The sequence below is a fragment of the Mustela erminea genome, chromosome 6, assembly GCF_009829155.1.
Source record: "Mustela erminea isolate mMusErm1 chromosome 6, mMusErm1.Pri, whole genome shotgun sequence".
NCBI classification, from domain to species: Eukaryota; Metazoa; Chordata; class Mammalia; order Carnivora; family Mustelidae; genus Mustela; species Mustela erminea.
Window position 1 is genome coordinate 78,704,887 of NC_045619.1, and position 18,815 is coordinate 78,723,701.

General features: G+C 40.9%; 1 protein-coding gene across 1 annotated transcript in view; it reads right to left on the reverse strand.

The window, feature by feature from the left end:
• Positions 1–18,815, reverse strand: part of PRICKLE1 (prickle planar cell polarity protein 1) — a 112,707-nt gene that overhangs the window by 83,145 nt on the left and 10,747 nt on the right. The window lies entirely within an intron of this gene.

Here is an 18,815-nt window from a genome sequence, read left to right on the forward strand (position 1 = left end):
AAAGTAATGAGCTAACCAATCATTCCATCCTACTGGAAAAGAAGGGAACAGGAGGAAGCTCTTCAAACTTAAGGGGGAGAATTATATTTCTGGATACCACAGATAAAAGGGAGAAATCACTGGACATTTATTATTCTGAATCTTGAAACTCAGTATTCAAACTTATTTATACTATTTCTATTGTCTGGGACTATTTGGTGGAGAGTGTAGATATCACGTCAGAGACCAAGAGCGAGAAAGAGAGAATATGCGATCCAGTTTTCCATGGAGGGCATGGAGGGCAAGCATTTATTATTTTCATATTTTATTCTGGACGAGGCAGCCATTTCGTTACATCTATGCTGTGCCACGGCTGAAGCCAGGATCCCCAGCCCTGGACAGGCAGCTTACACAGGGCCACCGCCGCTCGCCAAGGTTAGGCAAAAATGCATGTGCATATGATTCTGGAAAATACACCCCTTAATCTTGGCAGGACAAAAGCACCATCTTCGTGTGAAAAACACATGTGCTCTTGGCCGCTCTGATAACCAGCCTTAAGACTGCTAACTTGTATTAATAATATCAAAACTATTAATAGAATTCTAGCCCCCCAAAGAACAAAAATGTCTAACAGGATTTGTGATGCCTGCACTGCCATAAATCTCTGAAGACAGGTTATATCCTTCCCAGTTCCCTGAGGCATTTGTCACTTTGCCAGACAAGATTAGAACGAGATAAGCCCCAGAAACTTTTTTGAAGATATTAGAAAGATCATGTTAGGGAAGTGGCTTAGGGGTTACACTTTATCAAACCCACATCCTTCAAATGCCTACCACTGATAATAAACTGTCCTCTTGCCAGAGCAAGGTGCTGGACACCGAGCCAACAAAGGGACTATATATTTAGTAATAGCCTTTATTCTGTTTTCCTTTTGTGTGTGTTTGTGAGGGAAAGACGCATTTAGAAAAATTATAGCACAATAGAAAAGTCTCGGGCAGACAAAAGGCATTTTTCAGGAACAAGGTCCTTTCTCACCATTCCTGGTCACTTCTCTGACCTTCTCTCTTCTACTGCTCTTTCCCATCACCCCCACCCGAGTTCTTCCGGGACAGTTTTTCTCCTCTATTCAACCTACAGTACAGATTCTGTAACACTCAGTCAAAGAGTAGCTTCCCGATGGCATCTGCTTTCGGTGGACGTGTGTTTTCAAATCAAAAGCGTTATCTTCTGTATAAGGGTCACTTACATCATTCTGTCCAAGAATTACTGAGCTCATTTGGTTTAGATTTAAAAGTCTCATTTTTAGAAGCCCCCTAAAACCCACATTATAAAGCCTCACGAAAGGCTTCATCATTGTGTGAAATGAAATTGATCTTATTTTCCATTTCAGAGGTTTGTTTTTAATGATAAGGACTCACTATTTATGGACAGTAACTATGAAAAGTCATCTCTAAGAATGGCCAAGAATATATCACTAATTCCAAACCAATCTGGGAATTTGTCACAGTCACTGAACTATTATGTGTGGCTGCTGCAAGCCAAAAAGGTGAAAGTATAATGTCTCACCAGTTTTCAAATCAATCAAAAGGCAAAGATAATCTCATTTTTTGTATTGGAAAATTCAAGCATATATGCCATCACGTTAGTATCACAAAGGGAGAGATTAGAAAGGGGAGGGAAACCTCACTAGAGTTTACGTATAAGACAATGGAATGGAAGGATGTAAAAAAAATACGTATTTTCTTGAATTTTATTAAAAAAAAAATTTTTTAAAGTAATCTCTATACCCAGTGTGGGGCTCAAACTCACAACCCCAAGATCAAGAGCCACATGCTCCACTGACTGAGCTGTGAGGCACCCCAGGGATGTAAAATATATTGATAACCTTTTTTAGAAGGCAGACTGAAATATTATTTACATAGTAGCACTAAAGAAAGTTAAGAAAAGTTGCTAATGTACTTGAGATCAGTTTGATATAGTACTATTGGCAGTGAGTTGCGAAATAAAGAACCTCTGGAAGAGATGTTATAAACAGGTAAGAAAAGAAAAAGTGAGAACTGGCCGTGAAAGAAATGAGAAATGAATAAAGGAATGAATAAATGGAAGAAAAATCCAAGATGTAAGGGTTCGATAACAAACAGACAAGGACCAAGCAAGGCAAAAGACCTGCAGGCAGATACACAGAGATAAAATCGAAATATCAATTGTGTAATATGGAGAAGCAATGTGAATGTCCTCATAAATGGCTTTGATATCCTAAACTGCAGAAGGAAAAGAGAAGAAATGCTTCCTAGAAAGGTGGAAGAAACTTTATTGCCAAGACAGTTGGAGATTATTGCTCATAAATACTGGATTGCCAGCAAAGACAGAGCTCACATTCAAATTTTAACAGATTTAATTAAAAATTTTAAATAGTGATCAGGACAATTTCATGGTTCTGGAAGATAAAGAGCTGAGTTATTGCCACAAATGGAAACTTGCCTCTGGCAAGCCACGTTCAAGCAGAATGAGTAAGAATACTGACTGCTTTTTTCTCAAACTACATAAATATTGGCACTTTTAAAAGCCAAGTAATTTCTTTTTTGGTATTTCTTTGCAAAACTTAATTACAGAGCCCCCCAAATCAGCTGTTTGATAAATACAATACAGACAGGGAGAACACATAATTTACCGTGCAAACCAGGACACTTTTAGAATACAATTAATAATTACGTTGTGAAAACGGGTATAAACCAGAATGTATATAGTCACCCTAAATATGGAACCATTTCTTAACTGAAAGAACATCAAGGAAATTGGACTCATCATGCCAACCTTCTCCTGCTGTGAAAAATGTCCCTTTCCAAAGCACCACTGAAATCTTTCTTGAGGTCATACTTTTAAATCTAGGAATACCAGTATTTCCCAAACTTCACTGAAGTATTCAAAGAAACATCTTCAGAAGGGTTCATTGTAAGAGGCTTTAAATTGGGGGTGTGTGTGTCAATTTAAGACAAATTCAGATTCCAAAGTCCTACTGGAATGTAAACAAAAGCAAAAGGATACATTTACTGTAATGTATCCTAATGGAGAGCTCAATGTCACCTGTAATAAAGCACAGTAATTCAATTATTGCAAAAGGGATTAACTGAAATTTAATTTGCATTTATTTAAATACACTTTATTTGGGGGCAAGAACACCAGCTCTAGCAAGTGAAAGTGAACAAAGAATCCAAAAGGGAGTTAACGTAGGTATCTGGATGTTTAAAAATATTCACAAACATCTGCCTCAGTGCAGTCAAGGGCAAATACAAATGTTAATTAATATCTTAATTGGGATTCCCAGATTCACTGAAATCTGCCAATACTATCACCAGACTTCTGGAACAGCAGCTCCAGGTGTGGTGAGCGAACAATCGGCCGGCACTCCAGGACTATGGGTAAGGTCCAAGGGATGGCCAACGACAATGAAAGTTTTAAAATAGGTTCCTCCAAACTCATCAGCCAGGCAAGCTGAAGAGAGGGGAGAGCAGTGGGTGGAAGGAAAGGTTCGGGGTCACCTTAAGAACCAAAGACTTCAGGAAATACTTCTATCTAGAAGGGGAGGGTACATTTTGGGGAGGAGAACAAGGACATGGAAGCAACCGTCCCCCTCTACCACTCTATCATCCCAAAGTGGTGCTTTTTTCAAAAGTCCTAAGGACTAAGAGGAACAGACACTACAGAAAGTGGCACGGAATATACAATGGGACGATGGGATCAAAGGGGCAGAGAGGAGAGCCCCCCCCCCCTCCTCCAGCCACTCTTCTTGCCGTTGTCCATGCTCGAGTCCTCTCCACCATCCGTGTCTGTCCCTCTAGGTTAATAGCCTCAAAACCACGTAGGTAATCAAACTAGAAACCTCGGAGTTACCCAGACTACTTGTCTCCTTTCACATTCATTCAGCTCCAAGTTAGGGGTTCACTGCCCCCAGCAACCAAAGCAGCCAATCCCCTGCCCCCCCCAACCCCACCCCACCCCACCCCACCCCGGCCAATCCTGTGGTTTTATCCATTTGTCCTGTACATCTGTTTACACCTGCTTTTTTTGCAAAGTGCTTTTCACTCATAGCCAGTTTTTCCAGTTGGTTTTTTTTTTCCCCCTTTTTAAACCAGGGCTGACCTCAGGATCCCAGAGGCTGGTTAAGGGAAGGTACTGGAGAAGGACAGACCAATAAGTACTCAGGGATGGGCTATGACTATGCTCTGGATAGCTTTTTTCCAAGTCCCAGGCATTAAAGGCTGATTCTATGACCTTGTTCACCAAAAATGGACCAGAATAAGGGACAGGAGGCTAGGAAAGAGGAAGGAAAAAAATGTAGCTCTCTTCTGGAATGAGACAACTAAAGCCAGATATGGGGAACTTCTAACCCAGCCCCTGTTACTGCGTAGTTAAAAGCAAGGGAGAGCCCAGCGGAAAACTCTGGAAAGGGTACCTGAGAGCCAGGTCACGGAGGGCTGAGAGGGGAAGCACAGTTTGAACAAAGCACGGCATAATCAGATTTTCATTTTAGTCAGATCACTCTCGCAGTGTGAAGGGGGCAAGCCTGGAGGCCAGAAGCCTGGGTGGTGGATTAGTGAACTAAGACAAAAGATACAACTCCAGAGAGCAGAGGATGGCTGGTCCCAGAAATGTCCAGAAGACAAATTAGACAGGACTTGGAGCTGAATGAATGTGAAAGAAGACAAGTAGTCTGGGTAACTCCGACGTTTCTAGTTTGATTACCTACGTGGTTTTGAGGTTATTAACCTAGAGGGACAGACACGGATGGTGGAGAGGACTCGAGCATGGACAATGGCAAGAAGAGTGGCTGGAGGAGGGGGGGCTCTGAGACAGTGGGCATCTCGGTGCGACTCTGTAAGTGTTGATCTCAGGCAGCGGGGACGGGGTGTGTGGACCTGTGTGAGACGGCCTGGACCTGAATGTGATGCTAAAATCAACAAGTCAGGAAATGACAGATGCTGGCGAGGATGCGGAGAAAGGGGAACCCTCCTACACTGTTGGTGGGAATGCAAACTGGTGCAGCCACTCTGGAAAACAGCATGGAGGTTCCTCAAAATGTTGAAAATAGAACTGCCCTATGACCCAGCAATTGCACTACTGGGTATTTACCCTAAAGATACAAACGTAGTGATCCAAAGGGGCACGTGCACCCGAATGTTTATAGCAGCAATGTCCACAATAGCCAAACTATGGAAAGAACCTAGATGTCCATCAACAGATGAATGGATCAAGAAGATGTGGTATATATACACAGTGGAATACTATGCAGCCATCAAAAGAAATGAAATCTTGCCATTTGCGACAACATGGATGGAACTAGAGCGTATCATGCTTAGCGAAATAAGTCAATCAGAGAAAGACAACTATCATATGATCTCCCTGAAATGAGGAAGTGGTGATGCAACATGGGGGCTTAAGTGGGTAGGAGAAGAATCAATGAAACAAGATGGGACTGGGAGGCAGACAAACCATAAGTGACTCTTAATCTCACAAAACAAACTGAGGGTTGCTGGGGGGAGGGGGGTTGGGAGAAGGGGGGGTGGGGTTATGGACATTGGGGAGGGTATGTGCTTTGGTGAGTGCTGTGAAGTGTGTAAACCTGGTGATTCACAGACCTGTACCCCTGGGGTTAAAATATATGTTTATAAAAAATAAAAAAATTATAAAAAAAAAACCTAAGGAAAAAAAAAAAAGAAAATTACATAGCTAACCCACAGTTTGTTACCAGGAGTGAAGAAGAATGTGTATAAAGGCAGTCTTCAACTCTCAAGTTTTCTTTGGACTTAAGAACTTCCCTCTCTGTTTCTGTCTCTCCATTCAGCAAACATTTTGTATTGTTTTCAGCCAGGCACCCAAACATGAAGAACTAGACAGTGCTTCTCACTGGGGTTGATACAGTCCTTAAAACTTGGTTTTTCACAGTAAACATTTATTTACTGCTCAAGTAAAAAACCTTTTGAGCCCTAGTGTAGGCTTGATTTTAAAAACAGACACACAAGTAACTTACAACTGCTTTCTTTCAGGACCTCAAATTTTAGGATGCGAAACATAAAATATAAAAAGATGAATTATGTGTCCAGCACTGCAATGCAGAACTGAGGCTGAGCGGGTTAGAAGGATTCACGCGCCATCTTGGCCAAAGGGTATGCTACTCTCCATACTAGTCCAACTCCGTATACGAGAGCAGAGATTACCATTACTATTTAAAGATTACTTTGAAAATTTTTTATTTTAAATTCAATCAGTTAGCATAGAGTGCGTTCTTAGTTTGAGGCAGAGGTCCGTGATTTGGCAGTTGCACATAATACCCCATGATCGTAATGCCATGGAACTAACTGGTCTCATAGGGGACCAACATACCTTAACAAAATGTTCAAGAGATTTAGACTTTACTAAAACTCTTCTCTAAAGTCTTTTACATTTAGTATGTAGAGATCATCAATCCAAATGATGTACTGCGCACTAAAAATTCTCCTGACGGACAAAACTGATTGATAGAAAAATACGTATGGAATACATACTCTGTGTCGGAATTCTATTAAGGGTAAGATACACTCTTTAACAGTCTCCAATGCCCCCCCACCGCAAAGTCTACGCTGACCCCTTCTGAATAGAGCTATACTTTCTGGGCTTTCGTTATAAAAACTATTACGGTACAATGTGGTATAGAAATTTTCGGTCTTGCCAAACTGTTCCTGGGTTATTTCCCAAATGGAATTTAAATTTTGGTGTATTGTTGTTGTTAACTTAAAAGGTATTTCAAGGGGCGCCTGGGTGGCTTAGTCAGTTAAGCATCTGCCTTCAGCTCAGGTCATGATCCTAAGGTCCCAGGATCAGGCCCTGCATTATAGGGCTCCCTGCTCAGTGAGGAGCCTGCTTCTCCCTCTCTTGCTCCCCTTGCTCGTGCTTTCTCTCCTTGTCTTTCTCTGTCAAGAAAATAAATAAAATCTCAAAAATAACTAGAGATATTTCAATTTTTTTTTAAATCATACTTCTCTCTATCTTACAATGGAACATTAATTCCCAGAGACATCAAGGTCCAAGACAGGTCAGAAGCGTGGCGGTTACCATCTTTAGGCGGGGAATGCCTTCCTCTTTAAACACACTGCACACACACAAACACGCAGATGAGGAACAGCACAAAGAGAAATTCATTTTAACCCCTGCAAACCTTCATCTTCTCCATCCTTACAACCTAGTATTTATAACTTCTGATAATATGTGACTTGTACACCTCTGGTGTGTAATGAATGTTCACTGTGGATGGAATGGGGTCCAGTAAGCGCTCACCTGGAGATGAAACTAAAGAAAAACAAATTGAACATATAAACCATCCTTGATATCTGTATACAATGTGCTAGTACATATAGTAGCATTTTTACTATACTTTGGCACATGAGGAACTTGTTTTTATTATTTTTTGCATTATTTTAAATGACAAAAATCCCACAGGTAAATATTAATGTACAACATGAAAAAGCACACAGGAGTAGCAAATATAGGGAAGAAATGAAGTGACACTACGTTTCCTCAAGAAGTTCAACTTAGGTCAGGAAGGCAATTTTTCTCTAATGTGTGCATTTTCAGGACCCCATTGAACTCCAGAAAAAATACAGCTTTTGGTAGAAAAATAGAAAGCAGAAAGAAAAAATCCATAACTTCATCTTCTAGAGACCAACCAGATATACAAACACTAACACAGATGAATATTCATTTTTCCCCCCAAAGAGTGAGCACACCCTACTTTACTATTTTATCATCTGCTTCTTCCACTTAAATATATTCTGAATATCTGGTCATACAACTTTACCTTCGTACTTTCATTTTTAACAGCTGCATAATTTTCCACCCTATGAATAAATGATCATTTTTCCCCCTAGCTTTTATTTATTTTTTTTAAGATTCTATTTTTTTATTTGACACAGAGAGAGAGATCACAAGTAGGCAGAGAGGCAGGCAGAGAAGGGGGGAAGCAGGCTCGAGCAGGGAGCCTGGTGCGACTTGGGGTCCTGATCCCACGACCCAAGCAGAGGCTTAACCCAGAGCCACCAAGGCGCCCCTCCCCTAGCATTTAAAGTCTAAAAAAGCTTTCTGAAGTTGAAACAGGCATTAAAATAACCCAGTCAATAAATCGATTCAGCAAAAAGCCTTTATCGTTTTTAATTTCAAAAACAAAATTCTATAAGGTGACATTAAACTTCATAATGCCTTTAGATTTGCAAGTTTTATAAACTAGAGTTCAAATCCAAGTTCATGTGAGAGAAGCAACTGCTTTCAGGTAATACATTTAAGAGCGGAAAGGTCATTTCAAGTTTAACACTGCCATCTAGTGCCTCCTTTCTTCCCGCAGGATGCAGGAGCCTTTCAGTTTAAGGATATTCTATAGTTTACTTTCTGGACTGGTTAACTCGGGTTTTCAACAGCAGTAACGTTTTTCAGCTTATGCGTCACTCTATGGTACCAGCTGTGCCGATTAAGGAAATTGATTGTACTGTTCATCTGTCTTAGAGAAAAAGTGAGGCAGAGACTTGAAATTAAAAAGCAGTCATTTATCATCTTTTGCTGACCTATGCAATTAAACATGACACCTCCCCCCCACAACAAGACAAATTAACCCTTTGTGCTGATGTAATCCTTGGAACAGATGGATCAATAATGGGGACCTATCACTCCACCGAGGTCTGTGTTTAAGACGAGCAGCGTGGCATTGGAAATTCTGCCCTGACTAGCATGGCTGAAAGACTGTATCATCAGCTGAGCAGCACAGATTCTGAATCAGAGTCTCTCAGGGACACCTGCTATAGACTAGATACTCCCTGCGTGACCCAAGGCATTCCTTTGGGAATCAATGTAAAATCAATGTCCCAGCAAGATGTTAGGGGGCACTGGGCTAATGGACAAGTAAATTAACAAGGGAGGCACAGCAAAGGAGGCTTCAGCCTTGTGAGCTCATTAGCCTTGGAATAGTTCCAAGACACCTGGGTGGTTATGTCCACCTACCTGAATTACCATGGAACTTTCAATTGGATACAGTTCTCTTCCATGAGTCATAAATTATTTAACTTTTACTATGCACTGTTAAACAATTGTCATGTTCCACGCTTAAGTGGCTGCCTTCCAAATGGGGTATGAAATGACTTTGTGATAAAATTCACAGGAGTCCTAATGTATGAAAGAAGCTGTACTACTTTTCGATAACATTCCACTGGCAGCTTAACTGATCAAGATATTTATCTGATTCCAACAAGTCACACACTTATGATTAGGCAATTCTGAATGGCACTCCCATTTCTCTTCTAGAAGACACCTAGTTTATGCATAACAAAAATGGAAGGTTAAGCGTTTTATATTCATTTCAGCAGATTTCCAAATGCAAATGCGCTTCTTAACAAATGAAAAATGCCATGCTCAGTAAGGTCTTGAAAATTATTATATAAACATCAACACATATAGTCAAAAGAAAAAGATATTTAGCTTTATTTTAAAGTAACTATTTTATATACTGGGAGATTATTTTCACATTCATATACTAATATCAAGAACAACTCAGTTTAATTTAATATGCAGTAGTTTGTGTGAATTTAACCTTGACCCCAAAGGTCTTTCTAGCAAGTACAAAACCTTTAATTTCCTAGCTTTTATCATGCAAATCCCCCTCACACAGCCTCTTAAATTCCACCTTCATCTGGCCAAGGGGAAATGTAGAGAACAATGTAGCCTATTTGACCGTAAAAGGAGGTAAACATAATGAATGGCTTGATTTTTGCATGTGTTAATATTATAAAGAAAAGAAAGACTAATATTTTGAGCTTTTGGGTTTTTCATATTATAAATTCAGTGTAAGTTTCAGAGTTTTTTTTTTTTTTTTTTTTTAAAAAAGACCAGTTTAAGAGATGTTATGAAGTGGTATTTTTTTTTTTTAAAGATTTTATTTATTTATTTGACAGACAGAGACCACAAATAGGCAGAGAAACAGGCAGAGAGAGAGGAGGAAGCAGGCTCCCCGCCGAGCAGAGAGCCCGATGCAGGGCTCGATCCCAGAACCCTGGGATCATGACCTGAGCTGAAGGCAGAGGCTTTAACCCACTGAGCCACCCAGGCGCCCCTGAAGTGGTATTCTAAGAAAAAAAAATTACAGGCTATTTCCTCCAAGAGAATTAAAAAAGAAGCGAATAGAAAAAAGAAAATGTCCCTGTAGCTTATGCTATATAGTTGATTAAAAACAAATCCCTGGAACCAGCCTAAGGGAAGGCGAGCTGTGCCGCACAAATCCAGGCTGTGTCCGAAACTGCTGGGGACAAGCAGGTGAACCTCCCAGTCCCCGGCCTTGTGTTTGGAAATGAGCAGGGATTCGGATGGGTTTTCAGATCCAGCTCCCAGGATGAAAGCTTGTGGTTATGGCACAAAAGAATATGAACACCTAACAGTCGCTTGGGCGGCCTGGGCCTTTGTGTTCTGAGGGTGACACAGTTTCACAGAAGTCACACTCACCTCACTGAGCATCAGAGGGCTCATTTGTTAATTGAGGCCAAACATCTTTTCTCCCTATTTCAGGTTTACCTGGTTTCCCCCAGCTTGGCTCAGTTACATAATAAGGATGCCCATCATGAGGTCTTATCTTTGGACCCTCACCCCATTCCTTCCTTCCACACCCCCCTTTTCTTGTGATACATAGGAATTAGGTCTATTAGTATGCTTTTTCAGTAAGTATTAGCTGAGGGACGCCTGGGTGGCTCAATCAGTTAAGCATCTGCCTTTGGCTCAGGGCATGATTCTGGGGTTCATGAGATCGAGTCCCGCATAGGGCTTCTTGCTCAGCGCGGAGCCTGTTTCTCCCTCTGCCTGCCGCTTCCTCTGCTTGTGTACTCGCTCTGGCTCTCTCTCCCTCTCTCTAATAAGTAAATAAAAATCTTTAACAAAATAAGTACTAGTTGAATGAATGAATGAATGAATGAGAGATAAACTGTAACTGTAAATAGTTTGGGTAGATTTTACATTACAATTAACTTTCAAAATATATAAGCATTTGCAAATTAAAAAGAATTACTGGGGCACCTGAGTTGCGCAGTCAGTTGGGTGTCTGACTCTTGGTTTCAGCTCAGGTCCTGATTCTGGGGTCCTGGAATGGAGTCCTGGGTTGGGCTCCCATCTCAGTGAGGCTTCTGCCTGGGTTTCTCTCTCCCTCAGCCCCTCCCCCACCACACTCACATGCACTTTCTCTCTCCCTCTCTCAAATAAATAAAGCTTAAAAAAATTTTTCTATAAACCCGATCATCTTCATCTCTACTTTGGAACATTTAGACATAGAATCACTGTTTATGGGCTTTTTTTCTTTGAGTAATGTCAAATTATATCACTAACACTTATTTTTCTTATTTTTAAAAGTAACACAGCACCAATTTTGGAAAATTGAAAATGGGACACAGAAAAAAACCATACTCATTCTTAATCTGACCACTAGTAACATTTTGCAAATACAAAACAATTACCTGGAGTCAAGAGGACACCCATGCAGGGCCTCACAGCCAAGGCACCCAAGTCCCACAGACCCAGGGAGTGGGCCCTCCAGGGAGTCGCTAGGGCAGCGGAGGGTTGCGCTGCCCTAAACGAAGTCAGTGGTTTCTGATCACTAATCAGACAGTACTCACTTACGCTGAGAAATACAATAATTGAAAAACTCATGTGGGGCAGTCAGCTTGAGAAAGAAAAGTGATATCCAAGGGCTGCTCTATCGTATTTGAGTAAAATGACTGAATTATTTTAATGGGTACTATCATTAACCCAAGACCACCCAAATATACACACCAACCAAAAGACAAGGATAAGCCCATTCGAGACACCTCTCCCCGGGGTGCTGCAGAATCACACCCAAGAGCTCCCACCCATTCTTCTCTTCACTTATTCTATTTGGCCCACCTGCAATTCTGATGACACCATCAGGCCTCCTTACTCATGGCAGTTCAATTGTTGGTGTCTACAAACAGGTGACTTAACAGACACGGCTCCCAAAGACTGGAAACTATTTTATTCTAGAAAACTAAGAAATGCAAAGCAAGGGCAATGATCGTGACAATCATCATGTGTTGCAGGAGAGGCATCATCATGGAGATTCTCTAAGATAGCCTTCATTTGGGGCACCTGGTTGGCTCGGCTGGTTAAACGACGGACTCTTCATTTCAGCTCGGTTCACAGCCTCAGGGTCCTGGGAGGGAGCCCCACAAACAGCTCCCGGCTTGCTGGGCATAGAGCCTGCTTAAGATTCCCTCTCTCCCTCTGCTTACGTGTGCCTGCTCTCTCTCTCTCTCTTTCTCTCCCTCCAAAATTAACATAGCTTTCACTTCATTTTTAAGTTGGCTCCACAGCCCCATGTGGAGACCAACACAGGGCTTCAACTCACGACCCTGAGATCAAGACCTGAGCTAAAATCAAGTGTTGGGCGCTCAACTGACTGAGCCACCCAGGGGCTCCTAAGACAGCCTTCAAAGGGATACTATACTCTAAATTTCGACTGAGAAGGAAAAACATATTATTAATTCTCTCCCGGCACTGGTACAGATTTTTTCAAACCTTCTTCAAGGTACTGGGGACCCAACAACCCCCCACCCCCACCCCCAGCTGTGGAGGAGAGGAGGCACTGGGAGTATAGTTATGAGCTACCAGGTGAAACACATGATGTCTGCTTCAACGTACATTTCAGATAAACCACCAATAATGGCTTTAAGGACATGCAGTATTTGGGACACACTTATACTAAAAAGTATTCATTGTTTATCTGAAATTCAAATTAGCCAGGCATCTTAGGTGTTTTCCTTAGTTTGATAAATTTGGCAGTCCTAGAACAAACCCTTTTTCTACCTCCCTACTTTTTAGGTTGGAGTTTCAGACTATCTTGTGTTTGAGAAAAGGGCTCACCTATCAGACAAAAAGTTGGAAAACCACTTTGCTAGAGGAATCCAGGCAATGCTCTTAACTCCACTGTCTGTGGGTTTCCCATCAATAAAGCCAAGGGCGTCTGGTTGTTGTGAAAATTAATTAAAGCTTGTAAAGACCTTTGAAATTGGCATGTTCAGCTGCATATGCTACAAAATATTTATCACACGCCAGACTGCCTGAAAACATACTGATTAACAATTAGATGGGAGAAATTCTAAAAGATGTTAAATCATAATTTTTATGTCACCATATTGAAGAACCCCATGTTGAAACACAGTGGAACCTTCCAACCTAAAACGTGAGTTCATATTTGAAAAACAAACATACATGGTTTGCTTTTAAAAGGAGAGTATATTGTGATGGATTTTTTTTTTCAGCTGAATCATAATGTTTAAAACAGAAGTTCAAGAAAACAATCAGGAAATGAAGAAAATAGTTCATTCCCTATGAGTCTATTGTCTGCTCTTTCTGCTTGGTAAGATTTTTTTTAAGCTTAAAAAAAAAAGTTCTTATGAAAACAAAACAGAGATACCAACACAAGAGAACACATCTGGAGGCCACTTGGTGACATTCAGGGCTCTTCCCCCTACCCCCAACCACTAGCTTTCACGGAAAAGTCTTACAGTACTTAAAGCTAATGTCATAAAAGTACAATCTCATTATATAATGTTGTCTAAACACTTGAGGCTCAGATGGAAACTTGGCAGTGAAAATAAAGAGTAAATAAATGTAGATTGCACCAACATAACAAGGAAAGGCAGGGTGTAACTACCTGGTAGGCTGGCCAGGGAAATACACCTTACTCAGAAGCAAAATCAACCACAGGGGAGAAAGATGGGGTTCCCAATTAAAGTTGTCAAATCGATCTCTTACTTCTGACTGAGATTCTATAAAGGGGACACTGAGTGCATGACCAGGAGCGTAATTAATCTTAGGACCACATATAAAGACTCGCAATCCTTGGAGTATCATGGTTCCTGCCTTTGCCCCCACTTCTGCCCAGAATGAGTCACACTCTCCAATCCGAACGGCACGGCCCAGTCCTCTTCCATCATTAACATCCAGCTCAGCCATCTCCCCCTTTCTGAAGCCTTCCTTAATAAGCCGCCCAGGACCCGTGACTTCCGCCCTCGCCTCAGTCCTGCTGTTACACCCAGGATGCTTCTCTGTTCCTGCCTCTACCGCCGTGTTTCACAGGGAAGAGCTTCAGTGCCTGCCTTCCCTACACAGCCGCGAGCTCCATCAACGAGAACCGTCCCTACTGGATGCGTGTACTTCCACAGCCTAACCCAGTGCCCGGTGAACCGCAGAGGTCTGTGGAGGTCCACGGAGGTCCACAGAGGTCCACAGAGGTGTGCTGAAATGCAAATGATGCCCCACATTGAAACAAAAATGGTTCAAACAAAGAAACAAAAATGGTTCAAACGAAAAAAAGTTCGTGAAATGGTTAATATGTATTTGTCAACGCCATTTCTCTTTACTTTCAGAGACTAGGGTAAAAAAAAGACACAATATGCGAAAGAGCTACCATCACCTGGAAGCCAATATATACAAGTCAGGGAAAAAGGCGGAAGGGGAAAGGTTCTGTACATCCGATTTAGGAGCTAGAACAGCAGAAACCAGTGTGAACTATTCCCAAGACCTCTCTGCAACCGGGAAGGCCAGCCTCCCAAACCAGGGTATATTTCTGGGCCACCCTCTAAGAGGCTGCTGGGAAGGCCCACAAAGGTGTCATTAAACAACGGTTCTTTCACACACTCATTACCAGCTGATGGCGTTTGATCTTGGAGTCATGGCTGAAGTGACCCAGATTCAAACTGGTGATTATTAATGTCACATTTATATAGATAGTCCTTCCTATTAGAACAGCCCTTCATAGCCCCTTCCGAACCTGTCAAGAGATGTGCCACGGCTCATTGCCATGTTCATCTGAACAATTCATGAACTCCATCTTCTCAGATATAATACAGATGCTAGACTACTTCCCGGTGGGCCATTTGTAACTGCGGGCTCAGCCTAATTAGAATGTGAATGAGATCCAAGGCCCTAAGAATTTGCTTAAAAGTTACCGAGTTAATTAATCACAGTGCTATAAAAATGGAACACCCAGGCCAACAGGTAAGGTGATATACAGCAACATGGAGTATTTAAGATTAACACTGAAAGAGTTTCACCACTTGCTGCGTATTTTCGCCAGCTTTTATTTGGAGAGTGGGGAGGAAAAGAATATTATTATGGTTTCAAAAAATATGAGAATGCCACTAAAATGGATGTTAGGCTCTTTTTGTTTTCCAGTAAACCCTTTCTAAACCTCCTTAAATTAATTCCAATTTGGTCAATGGACACACACATGTTAAAAAAAAGTTACAATCACAATGTGATTACATAAGGAATCATGCTACTTTGAGTTCCACTTTACAAGTTTTCCACATTTCCATGCAGAAACACAGTGCTCACATTTCCAATTTTTAGTGTGAACATAAGCATGCCATTGTTGGAACTATATTAGATTAATAATTTGCTCTTAACATTACTATATTTTTTAAGTTCCTCATATTAAACTATAATAAAACCTATTAAATCAGAGTTTTGGTAAGGGAAGTATACTTTCTCTGAGGTCTTTAAAATATAACTATTGTTGAATTTTGAACTGCCCACACGGAATCGTGAATAAGGAAATCTATTTTTAAAGTTTCACCTGGCTAATATGAATAATTTTTAGTTAACTGTTAAATAATTCTAGCCAGGATCTTAGGTAGGGATAATTAATGATAAAAAAAAATGTATCCACTCCAATTTATTATCAATCCTCCCCTTGAAGTTACAGCCTCCAAATACAGTATTTTAGAATTAAGGAATTTTGAGCCTAAAAATTCATTAGGACCCTCCTTTTATAATTGAGGAAACTGAGGCACAGAGTGGCTAAAAAGTCCAGAAAATTAAGTGACTTATCCAAGATCACATGCGAGTTAGTGGCAGGAGAGGCTATAATTACCTAAAAGCATTTAATACAGAATGAACATAGGGGTGCTTGGGTGGCTCAGTTGGTTAAGCAACTGACTCTTAATTTGGGCTCAGGTCATGATCTCCGTGTTGTGAGATCAAGTCCCCACCCCGCTGGGCTCCACGCTGAGTGTGGAGCTTGCTTAAGATTCTCTCTCCCCCAAGAAGGGCCTGGGTGGCTCAGTGGGTTTGCCTTTGACTCAGGTCCGATCTCCAGGTTCTGGGATCAAGCCCCCACATCAGGCTTCCTGCTCAGCATGGAGTCTGCTTCTCTCTCTCTCTCTCCCCCTCTGCCCACCCCCCCCAACTGATAATTCTGTCTCAAATAAATAAATAAATAAAATCTTTAAAAAAAAAATCTCCCTCCATCTGCCCCTCCTCCTCCCTCTATGCACACACAGGGTCATACTCTGCCCCCAAAAGATGAAAATAAACAGCAATATTTACAAAACAACAAAATATCATCAGTCACAGTGTTTGCTTATTTCCCCCTTTCTTTTCTTTGCTTTCTTTCCTTCCTTTCCTCCAACCTTACCTCCCTCTGTCCTTCCCCTTCCTTCCCCTGAAAAGTGAACTACAAACGTTCATTTATTTAGGAACTGCCAAGCCAAAGCTCCTTAGGAAGGTACACCTTGAACTAGCAAGCCGCTCCTTCAACAGTAAATTGGGAAAACCTTCGTTAAACCTTCACACAGATGCAGCAAAGATAAAGGAGATGAATTTACAACTGCTTTGTGTCTGTTTGAGGTATTAGTCTTATTATCAGTAAAGACCCCCCCCAGTTAAAACATAATAACTTCTGGACAAATAAGTGGGTTCAACTCCTTAAAAGGAAACTTGACCCACTGCCTATTTAGCCCTGGAAGGTGAGACATTAAAATAATAATTTTAAGCAACCAGGTTTCCAAGTAAACTAGTTGAAATCACTTAAAGGATTAGCTTTTTCACCTCTGCAATTTAAGCCAGAGGATTTCTTGAGTGAAAGATGGGCCACTACCCTTGTTTTAACATACAAGGAAACACCACAAATTTGTCTGAAGATAGTGCTTCTATTTTTGGTAAAGGTTATTAAGTAGTATGGATATATTATGAAGAGGGGTCACATAGCTTCCCTGCTACAAATATTCAATCTTCTATTAATATAGCAAAAGTCTACTATTTGATTACACTTCATTGATCACTTTATGGGGGGTGGGGGAGAGTGGTATTCTATCTGCCTTTTTCCTCATACTCTTATCATGTTCCTTTGGCTTTATTCAGTTAAGAAAGGAAACCGCTCAGAAACTTTACTTTAGCTGCAAAAAGAAAACAAAACAAAAAACCTACACCGACTCAAACAACACATAGGAAAAATGTTTGTTCTGAAAATTTTCACTCAGACAAAAACAGAATACTGGGTTATATTTGTCTCTATTTTATATGTAACATTAAAACAGTCCACAAAATAAAAACAAAAACAGAAACAAGAAAACGGTCCACAACCCTGTACAACAAGGGTAGCCATTTGCTAATTTCATTGTAAGAATGAGAATACGAGCATAAAGCTCTCTAACTTGCTTAGCAATCCACTCTTAGATTGGAAGGGGGTCTCTCCATTTGAAGCACAGCCAGCTCCCTGTGTGTTTGCAGTCATTCATTCTGCAGGAATTTATTAAGCACCTTCTATGGGCCTCTAAGACTGAGGATAAGGCAGTGGACAGCAGAGACTTTATGGAGCAGCCAGCCATAGTAAGTTTCTGTCTGATAGTGGTTAAGTGCTACGGAGGAAAGTAAGGCAGGGTGAGGAGGTCTCAGAGGTGCTGGGTGATGGCTGGGCAGGCAAGAGTGCTGCTGTTTTATACACGGTGATTAGGGAAGGCTTCCCTGATATCAGATGACTTCTGAGCAGAGATTTGAAATGATGCAAAGAGTTATGATCCCGTGTGGAAAAACCTACACTTGTCCTTTTGTATTAGCTTGTCAAGTCTAGTCAAACAAGGAGATTAGCTGTGAAACGTCAGGAAAGTGAAATCTACAAATAATAAAGCTTTATACAATACTTTGAACCAACTCTCAATTTCTCTCCAATGATCCTTAAGCCCTGTTTAGCTACAGCTTAATCTTTTTTCTGACTAAAATACCTCACAGTATCTCTTCACTTAATGACTAAGAGAGAGAGTTTTCCAGTTACACTGTGCAAACAACCCAAGTAGATAATGCAGGTAGAAATTTCCACTCTGAGTCCTGATTATTTGATTTGGCAATGGGCATACATTGGGAAAAAATGAGCTGGAGTAGCTGATTTTGTTACTGGTCATGCCTATACAGTGAAAGTTCAAAGGAAACTGGACAGTCACCCAGCTTTTAAAATGGTGAGTTTTGAGGTACCTGGGTCGCTCAGTTGGTTAAACGGCTGCCTTCAGCTCAGGTCAAGATTCCAGGGTCCTGGGATCAAGCCCCGCATCGGGCTCCCTGCTCAGCAAGGGAGCCTGCTTCACTCTTTCCCTCTGCCTGCCACTCTGCTTACTTGTACACTCTATCTCTCTGTCAATTAAAAAAATAAAATCTTGAAAAAAAAAAAAGGTGAGTTTTTAAAGTCCTCCCATTTTAATTAAAAATTAAATAGAGGAAAACCCAACCCAGAAGAAAGGCAACATCTAACAACAAAAAATATCAACTAATAGGTAAGTATAAATTTCTTATTTTGTTTGTGCTATATAGAAACAGCCAGTAGTGATACTGACTTAAGTTCTTTTCATTTACTCTATGTTCTACAGTAATGGTAACAATGGATAATGATAGGAAATAATCCAAATTTTCAAAGACTGAAAAAGAAAAAGCAAAGAAACAAAATGGACAATAAACTCTTTTGATCAACTTTTATAAAACTATGCAACCAA